Source organism: Leopardus geoffroyi, chromosome C1 (assembly GCF_018350155.1).
Source record: "Leopardus geoffroyi isolate Oge1 chromosome C1, O.geoffroyi_Oge1_pat1.0, whole genome shotgun sequence".
NCBI classification, from domain to species: Eukaryota; Metazoa; Chordata; class Mammalia; order Carnivora; family Felidae; genus Leopardus; species Leopardus geoffroyi.
In genome coordinates, this window is record NC_059328.1 from 138,964,160 (window position 1) to 138,974,858 (window position 10,699).

The 10,699-nt window shown below is 37.3% G+C and overlaps 1 long non-coding RNA gene and 1 pseudogene across 1 annotated transcript; one reads left to right on the forward strand and one right to left on the reverse strand.

Moving 5' to 3' along the window:
- Window positions 1–2,381: 2,381 nt before the first annotated feature.
- On the forward strand, window positions 2,382–3,300 carry LOC123598905 (annotated as a pseudogene).
- A 3,449-nt stretch (window positions 3,301–6,749) lies between these two features.
- LOC123598911 lies at window positions 6,750–8,830 on the reverse strand. Its single transcript, XR_006712875.1, has 2 exons — window positions 8,306–8,830; window positions 6,750–7,923 (listed from the first exon to the last, which is right to left on the reverse strand). It is a non-coding gene; the product is annotated as an uncharacterized LOC123598911 (long non-coding RNA).
- Window positions 8,831–10,699: the final 1,869 nt, after the last annotated feature.

Below are 10,699 nucleotides of genomic sequence, written 5' to 3' on the forward strand. Positions count from 1 at the left end.
AAAAAGGTGAATGACTTTTTTTTAAAAAAAGAATTAACATTGGAGATTGGGAGTATACTACTCAAGTTACAATTGTTCAAAGGTCTTCCGATGCTGAAATTCTCACAATTCTTTGACTTTTCGCAAAGTCTTATAAACTTTTTTATGGAGACACGGGTACTGAATGGCCTCAGTGTGTCCTTTGGATCCATTTCCCATCCCTCCCCACCTGATCTGTACCCTAAGCGGCTGATTTGTATGGAACACATCACTAGACTTGCTTGCCCTTTAGTTTTTGCTGAAACTTGCTAACGAGAGGCTCCAACAGGATATCAGACAATGGAAGGACATTGAAGTTGGGTATTTATTCCACTACTTCTCTCCAAGCCACATTACAGGTTGGCAGTGCCTGTGGTCCTTCACTGAAGACCACAGCCCCTGTCAGCTGGTCCTGTCCTATAATTACAACCATAGTTGCCTTGCCTGTTCCCTGGACCTACAGAATCTAGCCTGGCCCTTCCTATTGATTTAACCCTGCTTATAATTTTATAAATAGTTCATTAATTATATTCTCCTAAATTGCTCTTTTTGGGTGAGCCATCTGTTCTTAAGATCCTGAGTGATACAATAAAGAAGAAATGACTCATTCATCAAAAACTAGTCCTACTAATCCAGTGGCTAATGGGCCTGTCTCAATTTTGAAATTCTCTCCTTTCTACAAATCCATGCTCTCTCCTTCCTAAATTTGGATCAAGGCTCACCTCTTTCATGAACCATTTCTAAACTAACCACATGGCTTTTCTTCTTAAAAACACTGGCTATCACTTCCCAGCTCTGCCTATTACTCCACTTACCTACATTTGATACATTTATAAGCCATTTCTAAATTTACTGATGCTAGCTCTATACTATTTTTTTAGAGGTTTTAGTGTCTCCAATGTGGAAATGACTTTGTCTACTTTCTGTACAAATTCTGAACATTTCTAGAGTTCTATGCTTCTTAAGCAACAGATATGCAATATTTGTTACATCTGGGAAGCAAATACCCCAATTTCTTAGGGTTTGAATTGGGAAGTAAGGTGAATATAAATTTCCTCAAAATGTACTCCTCTACAACTTTCACTGTGAGCAACAAATCAGACAGTTTCTCCTCATCTCCAGCACCTCTTAATGCAAGAGGGACCCAGGACTTAGTCTCTTGTGTGTGTATCCATCTTCTTTCCCTGGTAGTTCCCAGCCAGTCTCATGACTTTGTAGGCCTAATGAACCTTTCTACTTTTAAGTCTAGTAGACATTTTTAATCTCAAAATTAACATATCCAAATCCAAACTTTGGATCGCCATCTTCACCCCAACTCCAAATAATTGTTCATATTCCAGTCTTGTTCTCTCAGAAACTCCAGTTTCTTGGGCCCAAAACTTTGGAGCCATCTTTTACTCACCTCTTTTTTTCCCACACCTTACAAAAATCCTTCAAAAAGTTATGTCAGCCCTATATGCAAAATATATCCAGATTCCAGTCATTTCTCACCACTTCCTTTGCTGCCTACTATTCTGGTCCAGGCCATTACAATTCACTAAAGAAGTCTTGTCACTGGTTTCCCCAGCCTAGGCCCTCATCCATCTAATAGTCTTCTCTTAGTAGAGTAGCCTGAGTGCTTCTTTTTTAAATATTAGTCACATCATGTCATTTCTCTGTTCAAACCCCCTCTCATGGCTCCACTTTTATTCAGTGACACCCAAAGTTCTCACATGTAGCCTACAGGGTCCCACATGATTCAGCTTCTGCTGTCTGTCTAGGTACGTGTCCTACTGCATTCCAGATACACTGGCCTCCCTGTTTCAGGATAACATACCTGCCACCCCCTCTTCCTTTAGGTATCCACAAAACTCACTCTCCCACCTCCTTCAAGTCTCTGCTCAAGCATTACCTGCTCAGGGTGCAGCCTGAGCTGCACGTCTCTCTGATATGACTTAAAACATGCCTCTTTAAACTTAAAACAACAACAACAACAACAACAACAACAACAACAACAGTAATAGAAAAGATGAAATCAAACATTCATTTAAAAGGGGGCAACTAAGGGCACCTGGGTAGCTCAGTCAGTTGAGCGTCTGACTCTTGATTCTGGCTCATGTCATGATCTTATGGTTAGTAAGATGGAGCCCTGCATTGGGCTCTACTGCTTGGGATTCTCTCTCTCCCCCTCTCTCTGCCCCTCCCCTGCTTGCACTCTCTCTCTCACTCTCGAAATAAATAAAATAAACTTAAAAGAATTAAAAAAAATAAAAGAGGTGCCTAATGCCTAACTAGGATTCCACATGTGTAAAATTATACATCCTAGCTTTTAAAAGAAAAACACTGACTAGGCCAGGCAAAAGGCTGAGCAGAGATTAGAAAGGCAGAACCATACACTTGAGCAGACCAAGAGATTATATTAGAGAAACTGCTCTAAAAACCATCTTCTTTTCTCTTTTATGGCCATTGCTGAAGCAACAGCAGCCAAAATGAAATTCAATCCCTTTGTGACTTCTAACCAGAGCAAGAACCATAAAGGACATTTCAATACACCTTCCCACATTTGCAGGAAGATTGTGTCTCTCCCTCTTTCCAAAGAGCTGAGACAGAAGTACAATGTTCCATCCATGTCCATCTGAAAGGATGAAACAGTTCAGGTTGTATGAGGACATAACAAAGGTCAGCAAGTTGGCAAAGTAGTCCAAGTTTATAGAAAGAAATGTGTCATCTACATCAAACATGTGCAACAGAGGCCAATGACACAACTGTCCAAGTGGGCAGCACCAGCCCTAAAAGGTGATCACCACTAGCCTAAAACAGGACAAACACAGCAAAAAGATCTTTGAATGTAAAGCGAAATCTTGTCAAGTGGGAGAGGTAAAGGGTAAATATAAGACAAAACAGTTGAGAAGATGCAGAAATAAGGTAAACTTATATATAATCTTCATAATACAAACTGCTCAAATGAACAACAATAACAACAACAACAACTCCCCAACCCTATTCCTGTGATCCACCAGCTGCCCCACACTCCCACTGCACAAAAGGATGGGAGATTGTTTCAAGTTCCTGCTTATTGATTTGATATCAATTAGCATCAGCAAACTGAGATAATCAAATAATTCCAGAAATAAAATTAGGGCCCTTAGTATTAAAAAATTCTCCTATCTTGGTCAATAAGAAAATAGGAGAAGAGTGCCTTCCTTTGCTCTTTTGTTGGTCAATGAAAAAACCTGGGATTGGTTCTGCCCCTTCTTCTCTGAGTCTTCTTTCTTTGAAAGAGGTACAATGTTTGAAAAGCCCTATGTTCTAAAATAATCCAGAGAAGAAAGTGAAAGAGTGTAAATGTCATAGTACACCCCAGACACAACGAAATGTTCTTGGGAAGCGTTCGTAAGTAAGTATCTGAAACTTTTCAAAATAAAAAAAGAGGTTACGTGAATGACTTTTGAATATTGAAACTTCAAGTATGTTAACAAATCAGAAAGTCTATAAAACAAGACAACACCCTTTCTAACATCCCCTAAGGTCTCTATCATATAAACAGAGGTTCCAAAGGGGCATTTACATAAGTAATCCACATTTGGAGCCAACACAAACCTCCTACTGATGAGAATATTCTAATTGTCAACATCTCTCAACGCAGTCCTTAAGATTTGAATACCTCACATTATTTGATTGTAAGTTTCACTGGTTTACACCAGAATTAATGTCTCAGAGAAAACTAAAATTTATATAAAACTTTAGGATTTTAAAAGCATTTTATAACTTGGCTTTATTAAAGAGAATTTTGTAGAAGAGAGGTAAAATGTTGAGATTCAACCATACCAGAAAGAAGGCAATGAAGTTGAATTTACTAGACCAAATCAGGATTTCAGTACCCACAGGTACATATGTACATGTTCACAATCTTTGGTTTTTCTCTTATACATCATTGGTGTTCATTGACATACTTCCCAATAGATACGTTTACATTTTTCCTAGTAGTTGGAAATATGGCACAACTTGTGAGGTGCTTCAAATGAGAAGATTCTTCAACACACCACATTGCATCTGACCGTGGCTAGCTCAGTACTAAGACTTGGGTGGCAGCTGTGGCTCCTCAGAAACTAGCACTAAAGGGTGCTAATACCTTAGGAAGTGCTTAAAGAAGATGTAAAGTTGTCTCTATCTAATCTAAGGTTGAGAACTGTGTATAGAAAAAAGGCTAACAGAAATTCAGCAACCAGACATCTGTGTCTCCTAGTAAAAGACAGTTGGACAAGTCCTCTAAAAGACAGCAAGTTATTATTCATAAGTCAAACATTTGGGGGCCCCTAGATGGCTCAGTTGGTTGAGCATCTGATTCTTGGTTCTGGCTCAGGTCATGATCCCAGAGTCGTGGGACTGAGCGCCATTGGGCTCTGTGCTAGGCTCCGAGCTGAACGTGGAGCCTGCTTCAGATTCATTCACTCTCTCCCCTCTCTCTCTCTCTCTTCCTCCTTCTGCCACTCTCCCCCACTTGCATGCTGTCTGTAAAATAAAAAATAAAATAAAGTCAAACATTTCTTCTCCATTTGCAAGAGAAAATTATATTCTTTCATCAAAATCTAGTATATGTTATTTTTAAAAATTATATGCCTATCATTGAATGGCTGAGTTCACCTACATATTTGAGCTAACATATCAAACAAAGAAAACAGGCTTGGCTGCAAAGTCAATGAAAGTCAAATAAAAAGCCAAACTAAACAGATGAGACACCATGCCCTGAAGATCAACAAAGAAGATCATTGTTAGGTGAGGAGGGTTTAACAACCAGCAAGGAGGATTTGCTGTGCCCATCATAAACACAAAGCAACTCATTTAAGCTACTTAAATATAAATCCCACTTCAGGACTGATGGGTAGTTGCTTGCATACACAACTGGATTTTTTCTTTATGATACTGTATTCGAGTTAAACTCCATGAGACTTATATGAATATCTTAGAGGTATTTTTGAAATGTTTGGTAATAACAATAGTGGTAACAAATTGGTAGCTATGTATCAGTAATTTTTAAAAATAGAGTGCTCTTGTGGCATGCCTGGGTGGGTCAGTCAGTTGAACATCCGACTTGATTTTGGTTCAGGTCATACTCCCAAGGTCATGGGATTGAGCCCTATGTCAGGCTCCATGCTGAGCGTGGAGCCTGCTTAAGATTCTCTCTCTCCCTCTGCCCATCCCTGCTCATGTGCACATGTCCTCACTTTCTCTAGAATAAATAAAAATTTAAAAATTCGTTTAAATAAATAAATAGATAAAATAAAATAGAGTGCTCTCTATAAATATAAGTATGATGGCGATTATGATGACTAGGATTAAGATCATAATGAATTATTTGTTTTAAAACAATCATCATTCCAATACATCCCTTCTAAAATGATACTACAGTTTTTGAACACTGGGCATTACCTAGTCTGGTCTAGAGTACCCAAGAGTCCATAATGTATCTATATTTGTCCTTTCTGAGATTTTATCAGCATCCATTATGAATCTTCCTGCAAGGTATTATAATTATATACCTGGAAAACTCATGAGACTCAACTAGAAAAGCTATTTAGCAAAGTAGTGGGGCACAAAATTAATATACAAAATAAAAACAACAAACAGTATAAATATATAATGGAAGAAAGTACTCATTTTAAAAAGAAAAGAAGATTAAAGGCAGGGGAATAAACTTAATAAGAAGTGTTAAAATCCTACTGGAGGACACACAAGAAATTCTGTACAGAGTGAAGATGTATCTAGTTGGTAGTGTTAACATTAAAAAATGTCAATTCTGAGTTCATTTATAATTTCAACAAGAGCACAAAAAGCAAAATATTGACAGTGAGTTTTTTGAAACTAGGCAAAGTGATCATGACGTTTTGTGGAAAAATTATCAAAAATGGGAAGGAAAACTGGGGGAGGGAAAGGGCAATGAGGGGAAATTATCAAATGTCTTACAAAAACATAAGCATAAAACCTGAACACATCACAGTGGTATCAGTTCATCATTAGAGACAAACTGACCAACACAATATTATACAAAGCCCAGGAATAATTCCAAATGCATACTACAATTCGCCACATGAAAAAGATAGCATTTCAAATCAGTGGAGAAAAGATAAACACTTCAATAAATGGTGATAGAATATCTGAAGAAAAGATGTTGGACTCATACGTCATACCATACTCTAGCAAGGTAGCAGAACCAGGATAAATTTCAAACGAATTGAAGATATACATACAAAATAATGAAAGCATGTGAGTATTAGACGAAAGCACAGGAAGTTCCTTTCTAACATTTCAGTGGAGAAGATTTTTTCTGACTCAAACTCTAGAATCCATAAAATAAAATAAAATAAAATAAAATAAATTTAACAACATATGAAACTATAAACAAAGTCAAAAGATAAATGACACAATGAGAAACTTATGTCATAGACAAATACCAACCTCCCTAACATATGAAGAGCTATTAGAAACCAATAAAAGACTAATCACATACTAGAAAAATAGGAATACACATAAAGATATGTCACATGACATATATGTCATAGAAAAAATCGAAATGGCTTATAAACATAAACAGATTATCAAGTCCACTGGTAATAAGAGAAATAAATGTTAAAACTACACTGATATATCAGCTTCCAGTTTGGTAATGGTCTAAGAGCTTGATAACACATTTTGTTGTTTTTAGGAAGACAGCCCTCCTCATACATTAGGGAGAATTGAAAGTGGCACAACTCTGATGGAAAGACATTTTCAAGGTTTATTAAAACTGCACATACATCACATTTTCAGGAATTTATCCTGCAGATATACTTGCCCACATGTGAAATGACATTATGTGTAATGTTATCTAGGTCAGTATTGCTTGACATATAAAACTGGAAACACCTCACATGCCCATCAATAGGAGACTAGTTAAAAAGTTCTTGAACATTTACAGAGTGAAGTACTACACAGTGGTTTAAAAAACTGAGGAAGCTCTCTGGTATTGATCATTAAGATGTATATTTAAATGTGAAAAAAATGATATAAGCCAGTGTATATTATGTGCTATTTTTTATAAAAAGAGGAAGAATACAACTATATATTGATATTTTCTGGTCAATTCATAAAGAAATCTGTTAAGAATAATCTGTCAAGAATATATAAGAATTAATTATGGCTGTGTGTGTGTGTGCAAAAGAGAGCTGTGTAAACGGTGGACGGGACAAGAGGACAAGTTTTCACTATATGCCTTTTTACATTTTTTGAAAATTTTGCACTATGTGAATATATGACATTTTAGTGGGGGGGGGGGGGTGGGTGGCGAAGACCGTGCTTGCCAGGAGGAGCTGTTCCTTTACAGCCCTAGTCACCAGCAAGTCACTTGCTGCTGGGGAGAGTGGGAAGTCAATTAAGACTAGCTTTTTCATTGCCAAAGAATCCTTTCTATTAAAAAGTACACATGAAAGCCACACTTTGGAAAAAGAACGAGGAAAAATACTTTTTTGTTTTTTTACTTTTTTTGTTGTTTTTTTGAAGATAAAAGGAATTTGGCCCAAAACAGTGGGTCCTTCTTTAAGTCTCTTCTTTGTAACCCTTTTTAAGCACACGCAAACACACCATTCAGCATTGTCCTTGTCATAGTACATTTGTCTGCTCTAACAAAATATCACAGATTGGGTGGCTTATAAACAACAGAAATTTATTTCTCACAGTTCTGGAGGATGGAAGTCTGAGCTCAGAGTGCCAGCAGGGTTGGTGAGGACCGTCTTCCATGTCTCAGACTTCCGATTGTATCCTCACATGCTGGAAGAAGCTAGGGAACTCTCTGGAACCTCTTGTAGGCTGAATTTTTCTCTACTTTTGTTGATTTTGCCATTAATCTTTGAAATCCCTCAATTTTGTCTACAAAATTGTTTTAGTACAAGTCTGTCAAATGAAAAGTAGAGTGGAAGGATTATCTTTCAAAATAAATTTTTGGGAATTTCTTTGAAGTTAAACCTCACCTTGTATTTGTCATCTCTGATTTTACACTTTGTTTTCAGACTAACATTTTATCAACTTTCAAGTCATTTCTCTCGCCATTCCAGGATATTAGCAAACCACTTAATTCAGCTCCCTGTGAGTCTGACAATATGCTCTGAATCTTTTATCCAGGACATCAATAAAGATATGAAGAAAATTATCCTCATAACATGTTTCCACTAATTGTCACTTGATTCACCTCATCTAGAAACACAACCATGGCTAACTACTCTTTGTTGTAACTTTGTCAAACTGTTTGATTATCCAGAAGTGATATAAACCAGACCTCACTGTTATAGTTGTTTGAAGGCTTCTTCTCCTCTTCTTGTAGATGCTGCAGATATCCCCAGGCCCAACCTGCCTGGATTGAAACTGATTCAATTTTGTCCAGAGGTTCACTGAAGAATACAATGTAGGATAATTATAACAACACTAGTGTGGTGAAAGAAAAGTAACTTCAATAGTCTAGAATCCCCTTTAGCCATTGAGAATTTATAAGACATTTTATGTCATAACTTGCCTTATATGGTAAAGATAATACAAAAGAGATACTCCTGGAATTAGAAGAACTATATTCAGTTTGTTCGTTTTTCTTTTTCTACCCTTATTTTTTTTTTTTTTAACCGTGTTTAATTTGGTTTCAGGACTGGATTTAGAATAAAGAGCAGATTGGTCATGGGGAATAATAATTCATGAGAAAGCAATATTAATACAATATAGTGACCAAAAACATTTCTTCTAAAAATAACCAGCTGAACGGCTCAGTTGGTTAAGCACCTAACTTGGGCTCAGGTCATGATCTTATGGTTTCTGAGTTTGAGCCCCACATGGGGCTCTCTGCTGTCAGTCTGCTTTAGATCCTCTGTTTCCTTTTCTCTCTGACCCTCCCCCACTCACGCACATACACTCGCTCTCTCTCAAAAATAAATAAACATTTACAAAATAAATTTAAAAAATTAAAAATAACAAAGATAAGCAGACTATGACAATTGTAGAAGTTGGGTGATGGATACCTGAGAGTTCAATATAATATTCCTCTACTTTGGTATATTTCAAACATGTTCCATAACAAAATATTAAAATAAATAGACATTAAAGTATATTCTTAGTCTCTTTTGCTGTGGTGCATTTTATCAGATAGCCTCTAAATTACTCTTGGCCTCATCCCCCAAATTGGATCTATGTCCAGAGACAGATGAAAGTATAATTGAAGAAAATGTGCTATTATTTTACTGTATTTATTTATTTTTTAAGTTTTTTTAATGCTCATTTATTTTTGAGAGAGACAGAGTGTGAGCAGGTGAGGGGCAGGGAGAGAGGGAGACACAGAATCTGAAGCAGGCTCCAAGCACAGAGCCCCACACCGGGCTCAAACTCACAAAATGAGAGATCATGACCTGAGCTGAAATTGGACATTTAACTGACTGAGCCACCCAGGCGCCCCAATTTTACTGTATTTAATAATACGATTAGAAAAGTAGAGAGATAGCAAAGTGATGGTATCCCTGAATGCTGGAAGAGAGGACTACTGAGGTGGGTCGATGAACTTGTTTATATGTTTAGAGGGGACCCGGTGTGGATTAGACAAGGTGCTACAAGGAAATAAGGTTTTCAAGGAACTGTGGGTCTGGATGGTAAAAAAGAACATGAGAAAAGAAGGGAAAGAACAAACGTAGGAACAGCTGATAATGAAAAGCTGAACTCAGGCAATCTCTGCATATATCACATACCCAGAATAAAGGAAAGAAGGTTGATCATGGGATTTCTGTGGGTTCAATCCCAAAGACCTCACACAGGGTTAATACTCAGATGCCTACAAGAACTGTAGCTTTAGCCCAAAACTGATCCAGCCAGAAAAAGACCCTGCCTTCAAGGACAAATTTTTCTAAAAAAAAAAAAAAAAAAAAAAAAAAAAAAAAAGGTGGGGGGGCTTATCTGCCCTCGGCTTGAGGATGGAAGCAGTCTGAACTAGGAAGAAAGGCAGTGATTTCGATGGTTTGGACTCAAGGAGAGAGCATCAAATGAAAAGAACTGAGCTGGCCTAGGAGAGAAGGGTTACTGTTTTCAGGCTGTTCTGAGTTGATGAAGCAATGTACCCCAGTAACTCACTTCATCCATCTATAGCTTTTCCTGAAGCCCAAGAGGAAAGTAATATTAGTTGTGGTACTGAACAGATTCCGTGTACTGTATCTTGGTTGGATATAAGGGGAAAGGTGTGCTCCAGGGAGGTAAAAAGGGTATGACGCTGTAGAGAGATATTTGAAAGAAAAATCGCCCCTCTCCCCCCCTTGAGTCTTCAAGTGGTTGAGAAGTTAAGTTTTTTGCTCAAGATGAGGGGCAGAGAAAATCCAACTAAAGTTGCTTTCTGTTTGGGATCTGGAGTGGCATTTCATCAGCTATTTAGAACTTAATTGCAAAAGAATAAATAAATATTCCAAGCCCCGTATTCTCTTTATAAATGGCACTTTCTCACTTGTTTGCTATTCTTCATTTGCCTGAAAAGCAAATTAAGGCTTTCTACTAACTATTCACAAATACATAGCAGCTTTGTGGGCCCTGCTTTATTTATTATTCTCATTTGTGATCCCAGGATTTATGTTGAGAGTATACTTATTAAACTAGCCAAAGATGCAAAGTTAGCTGGCATGCCTATTACTTAAGAAAACACATCTTCACAAAT